Genomic DNA, 16,350 nt, shown 5'->3' with positions numbered 1-16,350 from the left:
AGGGGCTATGTTTTTTCATACAATAAATGATAAATCTTATTTAGTTTATAAATAATTAAGGGCACTGAAAACTGTGAGTATAAAATAAAAATCCTACAGCCTTAGTTGGTTGTCTTTCTTCTCACAAAATGTTTAAAGTGATTCTTGACATTTTCAGAACAGAGTTTGAGAATCCATTTATATGAACTTTCGATTGTTAAATTAACTACTTAGACTCTAATCTTAGATAATTTTGATTATGTGTAGCAGATATTTAATCATAGAGTTGAAAGTCTAAGATTGCGATACTAGGACACCACTCTCTCTAAAATTTTATATTAAAAAAAAGTGAAAGACCATGTTCAAGACATTTTACTAAAATAAACTACATATGCTCAATACATTCATCTATTTTCTATTTTTAGTATTACATTAAAATACTAGTACTTGAATGTTTTCTGTGATATGACCGTTTGTAATTAACATAATTAATTTATATAAATATACATGTATATGTATTTATCTCACAGATTGTTGATGAATATCCACATGTATAGTTTATTTCTCAGCGTTGTTTTATTCTTAATGGAAGTTTTGTAAATAATATTTAATTTTCTTCCATTTGTTCTGTATATTCAGAACATACAGAAAACAAGTTGATTACTTTCTAAAATAGCACCAACCTTTGACAGTACAATTGTTTATCTGAATACAAAGTAATGATTTAATAGGGAATGTCAAATAAATCTTGTTGCTAGTCAGATTTATGGTGGAAAAGTCAACAAGGAATTAAGTCAAGAAAAGGAATAATGTTGTAGGTGCAAAAGAAATTCATAAATTACTTATTGTCAATGGTAAAACTACTGGTATGCTCTGCATGCAATTTTGACTGAACAAAAACCTGTCATTCACTGTATCTCTAATCTGATATTTCAGTTAACTTAATCTTGGGAAACATTATATTTTAAAGATTATGAAATTAGGGAAAAATGAACAACTACAAATACTTTCTTTGAAAATGACCTCACTCTTAAGATTATGAAAACATATATATGTACCTATTTGGTGCATTTACTTTGCTGTTTAAGGTCCCATTATTTTTAATTATTTTTTACCAGTTTTATATTTCTACAGACACAAATAACTGATCATGTAAACCAATGATATGAAAAATTAAATTCAGTAAAATCAGGCAAATGCTAAAACACATCGCAATAAAATAGTTGTTAATCTAAACTCTCTTCTAAATAATTGTTACTTTCCTGATATTGGTATAGCAGGATGTACCCAATAATCTATTTATATGATAGTATAATTGGTATAGTTATGATAATTAATAATCATAGTTTACCTATTACATTTTGCCTTTTCACTTAAAATAATAGAGGAAATTCAGACTCTCATGGCTAACACAATGTATACACACATAATATAAACTATTTAATACTTTAAAATAGTCATATACCTACTTATGAATCTGTGCTGATTTACTAGGAAATTTTACAGGGCAAGTAGTATAGTGTGAGTATAGATGACAGCTCTGTACAATATTCTAATCTAAATTGGTAAATTGAAGGATAGCTAGTGATGATTATGAGTATCATTGTCTGTTATACTATATTGCTGTCAAATTAGCTTAATGAATTTCAAAACATATTTTGATTATGAATATAATACTGGTTTCATATATGCTCGGTTAGTAGAGGTTTAACAAAGCCAATTGACTTTACATGATGATATCTAAGAATTCAGCAATCCAACCATTTAAACAAGAGCTCAAACCTCAAAGACAGTAGTCTGTCGGTCAAACATCTTTCTGCTTCTCAGAGAATCCACAATGCAATCTCAACCCTGTGGATATGTATTCTTCCATCTGCTTGAGAGGAAGATTTTTCTACAATGTTCTTGTTAGTGTATTGGAGGCCATAAGTAACAACGCTGCTATCACTCAATTAGAGGGCAGAAAGAGCAATTTCTCTATAAGTACTGGTAGGTTAACCAAGTTGAATGACTTTGTTCCTTTGCTTATAAATGACTGTGCTTTTATCCCCCATTGAGGGATTGATTTGGCCTAGAATTTCCTTTTCATCAGGATGTGCTCACATAGAAGCAAGACACGGAAGTGAGAACTTACAGACTGTTCTTTCTCCACCTCCAACATGCAAGAAAATTTATGTGTATAAAAATGTATATGACATTCACCCATTGGTCCATTGTTAGGACCATTCATTTACTTAATATGCAGATTCATTTACTTAATATGCAGATATTTTCTATTTTTTTTAATTTGGACAGTTAAAACTACCACATCTGATTGGAATAATCATTCTAGTATTTTAAAATCAGATCAAATTATTTATTTCCAAATAAATCCATAGAAGTTGAATTATTAGGCTTATGAGCCTAGTAAGGCATATGACAATTTTAAAAAATCAGGTATTTTTTATGTCAGCTTAAATTTAGGTGAAATTGTGTAGCTCATATGTGAACTTATGTTGTAGTAAGAACATTTAACATCATGAGATCTAAACTCTTAAGTTTGTAAGTGTAAAATAAAGTATTGTTAACTATAGGAACAATATAGTACAGCAGATCTCTAGAATGTATTCATTTTACATTATGGGCATTTTTATGGTTTTTGATTTGTACTACCATGTTGTTCTTTAATAGGATATATCAAAGTATATCATCATAGTATTTGAATGTCTTCTTTAAGCCTTACTATTTCTTAATCTGAATTATCTGCTTATATATTAACTAAAACGGTACACTTTTAATTTGAATTTGTTTGTTTACTATTAGATAGGCATCTTCCCATATGTTTGTTCATTATTTTTTGTTTGAAGTGAACTTTTCATTTAATTTTTCCAGTTACTATTTGAGATCCTAATGTTTTCATGTACATTTAAACAAATCATTTATGCACAATATACAGTAACCAAGTATGTTTTGCTTAGTATTGATGATTTCACTTCATTTTATCTTAATTATGATATATTCTACGATTCACTAAAGTTTCATAATTTGTGCAGCACAACCTTGTAATCGTTTTGTGATTGTTGGTTAAAATTCTGGTACATTTTTTATAACACAGTTCTAACAAATATTTATTTAACTTTCTGATAAACTACAAAAAAATTATTTTTATTGTGTTTAACTATGTGATCTATGCTTTTTCTCAGCTTGTAAACAGGTTCCATTATTTACTTTCAAAAGGTAGGTAAATTTGGATTTATTTCCAATAATATGACAGATAACATAGACTAGTATGTGACTCCCACTGATAAATCACCTACAATAACTAATCAAAACATAGAAAATGTTTTAAGTATGAAGTTTAAATAGAAGGAGGATTATAGAAAGCCCAAGATGTAGAAAAAAATTGACAAGAAAAAACTGATGAATTTGACTAGATTAAAAATTAGGGATCTCTATTCATCAAAAAACACAACAAAGAATGTGGACAAAAACAAAGTTAACAACTGTGGAAAGGTATTTGATACACATAGAAAATATGTTTGAAACACATATAACAGAAAAACCCAAATTTATAAGAAACTATAGGAGAAGGTATATGTGTATGTGTGTATATACATACATATATAAATATATAAAATAGATAAATAAGTTAAAGAAAAAGGAAAAGAGAATAAAATTGATGGTTTGTAAACATTTGACAATATGTTAAGCCTAATTAAGAATAAGTATGTAAGTTAAGATCACAATGAGATGTAATTGTCCACCTATAAGATGGCAATTTCTCCAAATTCTTATTAGCATCAATCTTCCCTTGAATTCCAATCCCGTGTCCCCAACTTTCTACTCTGTTAAAACTGTACTTGGATGATTATGCTTGTTCAAATGCTCTTTTTGTCATATTTCCCATCTTTATAATTTTATACTTTGATCGTTTCGGAAAAACACAAAACAAAACACGTAGACTCTTTCCTGACTACTCTCTTTCTCTCACATTCAGTCAGAGACATCCACCCTGTTAGTAAATCCACAGGCTCTACCTGTAAATTATATCCAGGAATTCACAACTTTCTCACCAGTTATTGTGCTGGCACCCAGGCAGAAAAACAAATTATATTCCAATAATTTCCCTGCTCTTCTCTTTCTTCATTATAGCCTATTTACGAAACAGAAACCAAAGTGACCCTTTGAATAAATGAATTATATCTTGTCATTTTTCTGCTCAAAGCATTTCTATAACTTCTCATTTTTTTCAAAGTAGGAGCCAAAATTCTCCCAAAGGCTTTGCAATACCCAGCATCATCTGGGTCATCGGTAGTTCCTTCTGTTCTTTTACTAAATCATTCTACCTAGCTATCCTAGCCTCTTTGTGCGCTCTCTCTCTCTCTCTCTCTCTGTGTTTAAATATATCAGGCACCCTCCAGCCCCTCCACGTTCTTTCTATTTTTTAAAATTTAATGTGTGATATTATCATTTAGTAAGCTAGTAATTTATTTTTATGTCTCCTATTCATAGTTGGCTTCTCCTCCTTAGGATGTAAGCTGCATGGAAGCAGCTTATTTATTCTGGAATGTATCACAAGATGCTAAAACAATATTTGGTACAAAATTGTTCTTATTTATTAATTAAAGGAATGAACCCCTGTAATGCACATTTTACAATGCAAATAATGTGCCTGCTACTAAGAAGGCATTCAAAGATGTATTACTATTCTGGCATGGTGAAAACAATCTAATGGGTAAGGAGGTAGGGGTTACAGTTTATTAGAACAGAGAAAAGCCATTTTCCAGGGCCATAAGTGCATACCAGGGTCTATAATTTTGCTAGAAAGGGGAATACATCTGTGGTAGTTACCTCAGAAGATATTAACACCTGGCTAATTTTATTGTATGGCAATGTCATCTCATTAAATTTTTCTATTTGTAAATTTAAATAGGGATACTATGGGAATCAGTAATATAGTAAGTTTCTAGCCAATATTTTCATAACCATGTGATTATCATAGCCGCCAAAACTACTGCTTGGCCAGGAAGATTCTTCAGAATGTGGTTCAGGTTAGAGTCAGTATACAGTAGATCATAAATTTTTGGATAATTTATTTTGCATAGTGCAGAGTTGCCTTAGAAAATGGTGGCAATTCATCTTAGGAGAGATCAAGTGGATCCGTTTTTTGGTTATGGAAGGCTGTGTCCCCAAAGTTTCCCAGCTCTCATTTTATTCAAGGATATCTAGATTAATAACTAATTCATGTCTGTGACCTGGCAAGAGGACATAAACTATTTTTGTTTTGTGTTTTGCTTTGTTTTATTTTTAAGAGGCTGAAGTCAGGTCTTTGCTGAAAAGATTAAGATATTTTTCCTCCCTGATGAAAATCAATTAACAGCATAATGAATTTAATTTTATCTACCACCACCTCAGTATGATTGGAAATCATACTGGGATTCTGCTCCTACTCCAACTAACATTCCCATTCATTCCAAAATGAAATGTGAATCATTTTTTTCTAAATAATGTGCTGTTTTACTCACCAATCTAGCTTTCAAGACTTTAATGAATGGAGAGCTTTGCAGGATGTCTTCATGATTTAGTTGGGAGACAGGAAGGAGCATGATATATCCAATACATATTCCAGTCCCTTGGAATTATTGAATTCTTTCCTCTATATTAGTTCAAGTGTTTCTGGCCTCCTGCTGACATTTAGAACAGGCTGTTTAAATATAGACTTTCATTAGATAATAGAATACCATTGCCTATGAAATAACATTAAATACAATATAATATTAATTATTGTTTAATATACTGAGTCCAATAAATGAATGTACTGTTATGCCACTGTTTATCATAGGCTGTACATCTTTGTATAGATATAGATCATCTCGTTCCCCCTATATTTCCAGAAAGCAAATTTCAAATACACAATGGAAACTAAAGAAATGTCTAAAATTCATTTTATGTTGCTCACGTATATATTGGTCATATATTAGAATATACCATTAGAATGGAAAATGAATTTTGTCAAATGGGCATGTTGAACAGATTAAACATTTGAGTTGTATAAGATTTTGATAAGTAGACTTCAGTTACAGGGTGGTTTACAGCTACAGTTAATCAACTGAGTCTTGACAATTATTGTTCAAAACTTGTAAACTAGGGAACCTCTGATGAGTTTTGTGTGTGGGGATGGGTGGTTGCTTGTTGAAACAATTTGTGCTTAACCAGTTTGTGCTTATCTCTTTGGGAAACACTGAATTATCCCCGAGTCTTTGAAAGCTGTTGCTGAAATAAACTTCAGCAGTTTGTCTGTATTTTTTTCTTTTTCCTTTTCTTTACTTCTAAAAAAATTGGGATACATGTGCAGAACGTGCAGGTTTGTTACATAGGTATATGTGTGCCATGCTGGTTTGCTGCATCTATTAACCCATCCTCTAAGTTCCCTCCCTTCACCTCCCAACTACCAACAGGCCCAGGTATGTGTTATTCCCCCTCAGTGTCCAAGTGTTCTCAACGTTCAACTCCCACTTATGAGTGAGAATATGTGGTGTTTGGTTTTCTGTCCTATTTTAGTTTGCTGAAGATGATGGCTTCCTGCTTGATCCATATCCCTGCAAAGGACATGATCTCATTCTTTTTTATGGCTGCATAGTATTCCATGGTGTATATGTACCACATTTTCTTTTTCACTGAGGGGCATTTAGGTTGGTTCCATGTTCTGGCTGTTGTAAATTGTGTTGCAGTAAAAATACGTTTCCATGTGTCTTTATATTTTGAATGAATGTGTATTTCTGGTTCTAGATCCTTGAGAAATCACCATACTGTCTTTCACAATGGTTAAACTAATTTACATTCACACCAACAGTGTAAAAGCGTTACTATTTCTTCACAGCTTTGCCAGAATCTGTGGTTTCTTAACTTTTTAATAATTGCCTTTCTGACTGGCATGAGATGGTATCTCATAATGGTTTTGATTTGCATTTCTCTGATGATCAGTGATGTTGAGTGTTTTTTTTCATGTGTTTGTTGGCCACATAAATGTGTTCTTTTGAGAAATTTCTGTTCATATCCTTTGTCCACTTTTTGATGCGGTTTTTTTTTTTCTTATAAATATGTTTAGGTTCCTTGTAAATTCTGGATATTAAACCTTTGTCAGATGGGTAGATTGCAAAAATTTTCTCCCACTCTATAGGTTGCCTGTTCAGTTTGATGATAGTTTCTTTTGCTGTGCAGAAGCTCTTTAGTTTAATTAGCTCCCATTTGTCAATTTTGACTTTTGTTGCAATTGCTTTTGGCATCTTCATCATGAAGTCTTTGCCCATGCCTATGTCCTGAATGGTATTACCTAGGTTTTCTTCTAGGGTTTTTACAGTTTTGGGTTTTACATTTAAGTCTTTAATCCATCTTGAGTTAATTTTTGTACAAGGTGTAAAGAAGGGGTCCAGTTTCAGTTTTCTGCCTATGGCTAGTCAGTTTTCCCAGCAGCATTTACTGAATAGGAGATCCTTTCCCCATTGCATTTCTTTAGCTTTCCTGTTGTCCTCATTGATCACCAGTAAGCCATGGCTGGAAAATACACTGCGTTTTATTGGCAAAGTTAAGTTCAGATAAGCACTACTGTAAAATTATCTATGGCCATATGTTTCAACCAGCTTTAGGTGGTCTGTGTTCAGTCATCTTTTACTGGATTAGCTTGGGGGTCCAAAGCTAAAATAGCATGATTAAAGACTTTGAAAAACTCACATTTGAATGATGCATTGCAGAAAACACTTAAAATATTTAGAACTTATAATGCATTTATAAGTCAGTGGCCAAAGATAAATAACTAAGACCAAGGGAATACATTCAATCCTTAATCTGAACACCCTGCAGGATCAGATATGAGTATGTCAGCCTAATTGGTAATTTTCCAGTATCTATTAGTCCAAATATATTTAGTAACGTTATGTAGTGGTGTAAATTGGTGGCTCCATCAAAATTATTTCTATATTCCAACCCATGAAACCTATGAATCTTACTTTATTTAAATAAACAGTCTTGGAAGATGTTATTAAATTAAGGATTTTGATATGAAAAAATTTTCCTGGATTATCCAGATGGACTTCAAATTTAATAATCATTGATCTTTTAAGAGATAAGCAGAGAAGAAGGTAGATGCACACACAAAAGTAAGTGATATGAAGACAGAGGCATAAATTGGAGGCTGTGGCCATAAGCCAAACAAGTTAACAACTGCCAGAAGCTGTAAGAGGCATGAGACAGATTTTCCCCAAGAGCGTCTTTAAGGGGTACCCTGCACCCACCTTGACTTTGGACTTCTGAACTGCTGAACTCTGAGAGAATAAATTTCTGTTGTTTGAAGTCATCAAGCTTATTGTAATTTGTTACAGGAGCCCTAGGAAACTAATACACATTTAAAAATCTCAGCCAATCTATTGGGAAATAGGAATAATATTCTTTACTGAAATCAGCATTGTATCAGGCATAAATGTATAGTATTATGTCTATGGCTGTTCTGTATAGAAAGACCCCCTGTCTAGTCTCTGAAACTTTCTTAGCAAAGGTATTTAAGACCTTAGAAGTACTATTGCTCCTACAAATTGCCATATCATAGCATAAAGTGCATTTTTCACCATTCTGAGTTTCTTAAAAATCATAAAATGGACACAAGAACGTGTTTCAGAATGCCCCCCTCAGAAGTTAAGATTTTATATCTCAAATTGTGGCCCAGTTCATTTCCTTCTTGAGTGTACTTTAAAGTTCATATTATCTGGATCACAGTTGCTACCTTTGGTGTAACTATGTTCTTTCTTTTTGGTTTATTTACATTCTTCCCACACAATTACAAATAAATAAACTCTATTATACTGTGCTGAAATTACACAGATTGAGTTAGCATCTGTTGTCTTCTGTAACCTTATAAAATCACGTGTTTAATATTCATCTCTCACTGTAAAAGAAAAATGGAAAATATTCTCTGGCAAGATTACTTTCTTTACTGCCATATGCGTATAATATAAAAGTGTTAGAATTTATCTCTACAGTCCAAGAACAAAATATAAGTGAATAATTTTGTATCTATAGCTGCATGCATTAGTTCCCTAGGACTACAAAAATGTATCACAAATTGAGTGACTTGAACAATGGAAATTTATTATCTTAGAGATCTGGAAATTAGAAGTGTGAGATCAAAGTGTTAGCAGGGTTGATTTCTTCTTAGGGTTGTGTCTTAGTGCATTTTGTATTGCTAATACCTGAGGCTAGGTGATTTAGAAAGAAAAGAAGTTTGTTTGGTTCAGGCTTCTGCAGGGCATATAAGCATGCTACCAGCATTTGCTAGGCTTCCACTGAGGCCTCAAAAATGTTTTACTCGTGGTAGAAGTGAAGGAGGAGCAGGTGTGTCACATGGTGAGAGAAGGATCAAGGGAGATCCCAGGCTATTTTAAACAGTCAGATTTCATGTGAACTGAGCATAACTTCACTGATACCATGGGGAAGGCACCAAGCCATTCATGAGGGCTCTTCCCTCACTACCTAAACACTTCCCACCAGGTGCCACCTTTAACAGTAGGGATCACATATAAACATTAGATTTGGAGGGAACGCACCTCCAAACCAAATCAGTTGTGATGGAGAGTCTGTTTCATGCCACTCTTCTAACTGCTGGTGCTTTTCCAGCAATCTGTGGTGTTCTATGACTTGTAATTTAACACCCTGATCTCTACTTTTATTTTGCCTGGTGGACATGTCTGTATCTGTGTCTAAATTTTTTCTTCTTATAAGGATTGCAGTTACATTGGATTTAGGGACTAGTCTAGCAACCTGATTTTAAGTTGCCTATCCCTGTAAATACCCTATTTCTCAAAGAGGTCACATTCTGAGGTATTTAAAGTGAGAACATCTTTTTGGTGGACATAATTCAACCTACACTACCTTATGAAATACAATATATCAAACACACAAAAGAAAACACTTATATATTAGCATATCTAGACATTTGCAGTATTTAACAAAAGGGCTAATCTTATGACTCAACAATTCTAATACTAATATTTATCCTAAAGGTTAACTCACACAGGGATGTCATTTTAACATTCATTCATTAGAAATGGATGATATTGAAACATTAATTCCACTAACAAAAATGAGTTAAAAAATGAAAACACCCTAGTATTCCTTAAGAGCTGTTCGTTTTTTAATTTAATTTAACTTTTTGTTTCCAACTTTTATTTTAAGTTCAGGGGTACCTATGCAGGATGTGCAGCTTTGTTATATGGGTAAACGTGTGCGACGGTGGTTTGCAGCACAGATCATCCCATCATGTAGATATTAAGCCTGGCATCCATTAGCTATTCTTCCTGATGCTCTCCCCACTCCTAGCCCACCCCCACTCTGTGACAAGCCCCAGTGTGTGTTGTTCCCCACCATGTGTCCTTGTGTTCTCATTATTCAGTTCCACTTATAAGTGAGAATATGCATTATTTGGTTTTCTATTGCTACATTAGTTTGTTGAGGATAATGGCTTCCAGCTCCATCTGTGTCACTTCAAAGGACATGATCTCATTCCTTTTTATGACTGTATAGTATCCCATGTTGTATATGTACCATTTTTTTATCCAGTCTATTATTGATGAGAAATTGAGTTGATTCCATGTCTTTGCTATTATGAATAGTAATGCAATGTATCTTTCTAATTGAATGATTTGTATTTCTTTGGGTATATTCCTTTGGGGGTATATATGTGTGTGTGTATATATGTATATGTATATATATATATGCATGTATGTATATGTACATATGTATGTATATACGTATTCATGTATATGTATGTATATGTGTATGTACGTATATATACATATATGTATATATGTATGTGTATGTGTATATATATGTGTGTATATATGTAGGAATTGCTGCATCAAACAGTATTTCTGGTTCTAGGTCTTTGAGGAATTACCACATTGTCTTCCACAATGGTTGAACGAATTTACACACCCAGTGTAAGTGTGTTCCTTTTTCTCTACAATCTGGCCAGCATCTGTTCTGTTGTTTCTGACTTTTTAATTGTAGCAATTCTGACTGGAGTAAGATGGTATCTCATTGTCATTTTGCTTTGAATTTCTCTAATGATCAGTGATGTCGAACTTTTTTTTTTTTCATATATTTCTTGGCCCCATTATGTTGTCTTTCGAGAAGTGTGTGTTCATATCCTTTGTCTACTTTTTAATGAGGTTATTGTTTAAGTTCCTTATAGATGCTGGATATTAGACCTTTGTCAGGTGGATAGATTGCCAAAATTGTCTACCATTCTATAGGTTGTCTCTATACTTTGTTGACAGTTTCTTTTGCTATGCAGAAGCCTTTTAGTTTAATTCGATCCCAATTATCAAAGTTTGCTTTATTTCAATTGCTTTTGGCATCTTCATCACGAAATCTTTGCCCGCGCGTAAGTGCTGAATGGTAGTGCCTAGGTTTTCTCCTGGGGGTTTTATAGCTTTGCGTTTTATCTTTATGTCTTTAACCCACCTTCAGTTGATTTTTGTATATGGTGTAAGGAAGAGTTCCAGTTTTAATTTTTTTGCATATGGGTAGCCAGTTCTCCCAGCACCATTTATTTAATGGGGAATCTTTTCCCCATTGCTTGTTTTTGTCAGTTTTGTCGAAGATCAAATAGTTGTTGGTGTGTGGTCTTAATCTCTATTTTCTTATTTCTTATTGGTTTATGTGCCTGTTCTCATGCCAGTACCTGTTTTGGTTACTGTAGTCCAGTAGTATAGTTTGAATTCAGATATAGTAATGCGTCCAGTTTTGTTCCTTTTGCTTAGGATCACCTCGGCTATTTGGGCTTATTTTTGTTCCATATGAATTTTAAAATAGGTTTTCTAATCCTGTGAAGGACATCAATGGTAGTTTAATGGGAATAGCATTAAATCTCTAAGTTACTTTGGTCTCTATGGCCATTTTCAAAATATTGATTCTTACTATCCATGAGCATGGATTTTTTTTTTCTATTTGATTGTGTTATCTCTTATTTCTTTGAGCAGTGGTATGTAGTTCTCCTTGAAGAGCTTCTTTTCTTCCCTTGTTAGTTGGATTCTTAGGTATTTTATTCTTTTTGTGGCAATCGCAAATGGGAGTTCATTCATAATTTGGCTCTAAGCTTGCCTGTTATTGGCGTATAGGAATGCTAGCAACTTTTGCACATTGATTTTTTATCCTGAAACTTTGCTGATGTTGCTTATCAGCTTAAAAGACTTTTGTCTTGAGATGATGGGGTTTTCTAGATATAGGATCATGTCAACTGCAAACAAAGATAGTTTGACTTCCCTTCTTCCTATTGGAATAATTTTTTTCTCTTGTCTAATTACCCTAGCCAGAGCTTCCAATACTGTATTAAATAGGACTGGTGAAAGAAAGCATCCTTGTCCCCACAGAGCTACAAACAACTGTTAGAGAATAATAACATCTCTACTCACATAAACTAGAATATCTAGAAGAGATGGATAAATTCCTGGACACATATACCCTCCCAAGACTGAACCAGGAAGAAATCAAATCCCTGAATAGACCAATAATGAATTCTGAAATTGAGGCAGTGATAAATAGCCAACCAACTATTTAAGAAAAACCAAGGTCAGATGGATTCACAGCTGCATTCTACCAGAGGTACAAAGAAGAACTGATACTTTTCTTACTGAAACTATTCCAAACAATTGAAAAGGAGGGACTCCTCCCTAATGCACTCTATGAGGCCAGCATTATCCTGATACCAAAAACTGGCAGAGATACAACAAAAACTTCAGACCAATATCTTTGATGAATACTGATGCAAAAATTCTCAACAAAATACCTGCAAACTGACTCCAGCTGCCCATCCAAAAGTTTATCCACCATGATCAAGTTGGCTTTATGCAACGTTGGTTCAATATATGCAAATCAATAAATGTGATTCATCACATAAATAGAACTAAAGAGAAAAACTACATGCCATCAATAAATGCAGAAAAGACTTTTGATAAAATTCAACATCCTTCAGGTTAAAAAGTCTCAATTAGGCAGTGCACGGTGGTTCACGCCTGTAATCCCAACACTTTGGGAGACTAAGGCAGGAGGAACACCTGAAGTCGGGAGTTCGAGACCAGTCTGACCAACATGGAGAAACCCCATCTTTACTAAAAATACAAAAAATTAGTCAGGTGTAGTGGTGCATGCCTGTAATCCCAGCCTCTTGGAAGGCCGAGGCAGGAGAATTGCTTGAACACAGGAGGCAAAGGTTGAGGTGAGCCAAGATCACGCCATTACACTCCAGCCTGGGCAACAAAAATGAAACTACATCTCAAAAAGAAAGAAAAAGAAAAGCCTCAATTAACTCGGTATTTAAGAGACAGGGACATACTTCAAAATAATAAGAGACATGTATGACAAACCCACAGCCAATATTATACTGAATGGGCAAACACTGGAAGTATTCCCCTTGAAAACTGGCACAAGAACTGTTTAAATACATTATGATAGGCTGTATTAAATTTGATGAATGACACACAGTTTTTAAAAGAATGAGATCAAACATGGAAAATTTTTGAGGATAGTGAAGTTAAAAATCAGATTTCAAAGCACAAACTGTGTGTACCTAGAAAACAGCTACAATTCTGTCATTCAGATTCTTAATATGATTATTTCCGGGGAGTGAGAAACATCTGGTTCAAATCAAAGGGGTAGTGGACCACATGCCAGAAAATGTATTTTACTTTTGACTTTATTTACGTTTGAAATGATTAAATTAACTGTTTTTATAACAAACAGGACTTATCATTAAATTATGGGGAAGAAAAAAGGTTATAGAGATTGCTGTTTTTTTTTTAATTAAACATCTCAAAGTAAACAATTCAGTGGGTTTTTATTGCTGAATGAAAATTTATCGATGTCTTATAAAAAATAATGGGGATTATATTTCCTCCTATGCCTCAAGGACTAATCTTCCCCAAATCCTCTATTTGCAGAGTCTGAAATTATAGCATTCATTTATATTACTGAGCTCCTTCTATGTTCCAGGCATTGTTGTGGAGCCCCTACTGTGCTCCAGTCATTATTTTGTGTGCTTGAGATAAAGCAAAAAACAAGATTAGCAAGAGGCAAAATTTCCTGTCCTCATGGAACTTATATTCTAAGGGAGGAGTGATTAAAAATATGATTGCAATAGACATTCACAGGATATTCTACCCAACAACTACAGATTAAAAGTAAAAGGATGAAGAAAGATACACCATGCTAACACTACTTTTAAAGCTGAAGTATTTTTATTAGTTTCAGACAAATTATACTGACTTCAGCAACAAAAAACTAATTAGGGATAACAAGCAGCTTTACGAAAGATAAAGGAATTGATTTTCAAGAATCCAATAAAATTGTAAGTGTGTGTGTAACTAACAGTATACCATCAAAATATTTTAGATAAAAAGTGTTAGAAATAAAAGAAGGCGGGGCACGGCGGCTCATGCTTGTAATGCCAGCATTATGGGAGGCCAAGGCAGGCAGTCATAAGGTCAGAAGTTCGAGACCACCCTGACCAACATAGTGAAACTCCGTCTCTACTAAAAATGCAAAAATTATCCAGGCACGTGTCTGTAATCCCAGCTACTCAGGAGGGTGAGGCAGGAGAATCACTTGAACCTGGGAGGCGGGGGTTGCAGTGAGCCAAGATCGTGCCCCTGCACTCCAGTCCGGGCCACAGAGCCAGACTCTGCCTCAAAATAAATAAATACATAAATACAAATCAATTATTATAATCAAAGACTTCAACACCTTTCTTCATAGATAAAGCAGATTTAAAAAAAAAAAAAATGACCTGAACACTACTGTCAGCTTGATCTCGTCAGCTTTTGTAGAATACTCCATTTAACAATAGCATAATACACATTTTTCTGAAGCTCGTGTGGATCACATATGACACATCTAATGCACTTAAACACATTTAAAAGAGAAGAAATCATACAATGTATGCTGTCAGACATGATAGCATTAAACAGTAAATTAATAACAGAAGAAGAGCTGGAAAACCCTCAAGTATTTGGAAATTAACACACATCTAAATAACACATGGGATAACAAAAAAGTCTCACAGAAAATAAATCAAAGTAGATAAAAATAAAAATTAACTTACCAATTTTTGTTAATGTAGCAAATGCATTACACAGGGTCAAATTTGTAGTCTTAAGTGCATATTTTAGAAAAAAATAAAGGTAAGCTATCAATAATTTAAACTTTTATCATACAAAATCAAAGAAAAATTTAAACTTAAAGAATATAGAGGAAAAGAAATCATAAAAATTAACATGGAAATAGAAAAACAAATGCTGTATATTCTCACTTATAAGTGAGAGCCAAGCATTAAGTGTACATAGATATGAAGATGGGTACAATAGACACTGGGGACTACTAGAGAAGGAGGAGAGAAAGTGGGGTGTCAACTGAAAAATGACCTATTGGATTCTATGCTCACTACCTGGATGATGTTATCATTCATACTCCAAACCTCAGTATCACATAATATACCCATGTAACAAACATCATGTGTACCCCCTAAATCTAAAATAAAGTTAAAAATATATTTTTAAATTAAAGCAGAAATGAATGAAATTAAAAACAGGAAAACAATAGAGAAAATCAATAAAACCAAATGCTGGTTCTTTAAACAGGTAAAGGAAACTGATATACTTCTGTGAGGCTAATTAAGGAAGAAGGAAAAGGAGAAGAGAATGAGGAAAGAACAAGGAGGAAAAAAGAAGGTAGAGAAGGGAGAGGAGGAGTAGGAAGAGAAGAAGAATTATTTAAAATTCCTATTTCAGAAATGAAAGATATGTCATTACTAATTACTCATGACATTCATAGGATAATATGATGATACTATAAACAACTTTATGCTAATATAGGTGATAATTTAGGTGAAATTGATCAATTTCTTCAATGACAAAGAGTAACAAAACCCAAACAAGAGAAATACATAACCTATTAATATATCTATTGATGCCAATTACTTTAATAGAGGAGGCCTATATCTATAAAAGTAATTATAAATAATAACCTGACAAATACTGCCAGGTCCAGATGTGTTCACCAGCGATTCTTCGAAATAATTATAATGTAAATGCTATGATTTTTTTTCTGGAAATTAGAAGCTTAGAGAACACTTCTAACTCATTATATGAGTTCTGCCTTACCCTAATACCAAAAACAGATAACAATGTTTAAATAAAAGTAAACTATAGGACAATATACCTCAAGAACATAGACTTAGACTTTGTCAACAAAATAACAACAAATTCACCACTATATAGAATAATTATACATCATGCCACGTAGGATTATTTCTGGCATGTAAGACCAGTCAATAATTCAAAACTCAAT

The sequence above is a fragment of the Piliocolobus tephrosceles genome, unplaced genomic scaffold (assembly GCF_002776525.5).
Source record: "Piliocolobus tephrosceles isolate RC106 unplaced genomic scaffold, ASM277652v3 unscaffolded_42, whole genome shotgun sequence".
NCBI classification, from domain to species: Eukaryota; Metazoa; Chordata; class Mammalia; order Primates; family Cercopithecidae; genus Piliocolobus; species Piliocolobus tephrosceles.
Note: the sequence above shows the minus strand (reverse complement) of the source record.